Here is a 402-nt window from a genome sequence, read left to right on the forward strand (position 1 = left end):
CAAAACACTCAGGTAAAAAACACAATCCTCTGTATCCACGGGCCCTGCAAAAAATCCCAAAGTTTTTTTTAGATTTGTTACCAAATTTATGAATCCATCATTCCTATGATTAAACTCCTAACTGTTTTGGTTCTCATGACACCTTACCCTCCTTGCCTATTAATAAAAAAAAAAATTTTCAGATCCCAGTGCGGGTGAGAGAAAAAAAAAGGGTCTTGAACGATTTTTCCAGTAAAAACTCTTCTGGTATGTCCGGGGATAAAACTTTCTCCCAAAATTTATACAAAAGACTTGTCTAATTGTAATTTGGCCAAGCAAACTTGAAAAGCAGCATTTCCTTTTTTTTCCCGTTGCAATCGGTGTTTGTTTAACTTTGCTTTCATGTTTCTATGCCCATCTTTG

This window comes from Penaeus monodon, chromosome 27 (genome assembly GCF_015228065.2).
Source record: "Penaeus monodon isolate SGIC_2016 chromosome 27, NSTDA_Pmon_1, whole genome shotgun sequence".
In the NCBI taxonomy this organism is placed as follows: Eukaryota; Metazoa; Arthropoda; class Malacostraca; order Decapoda; family Penaeidae; genus Penaeus; species Penaeus monodon.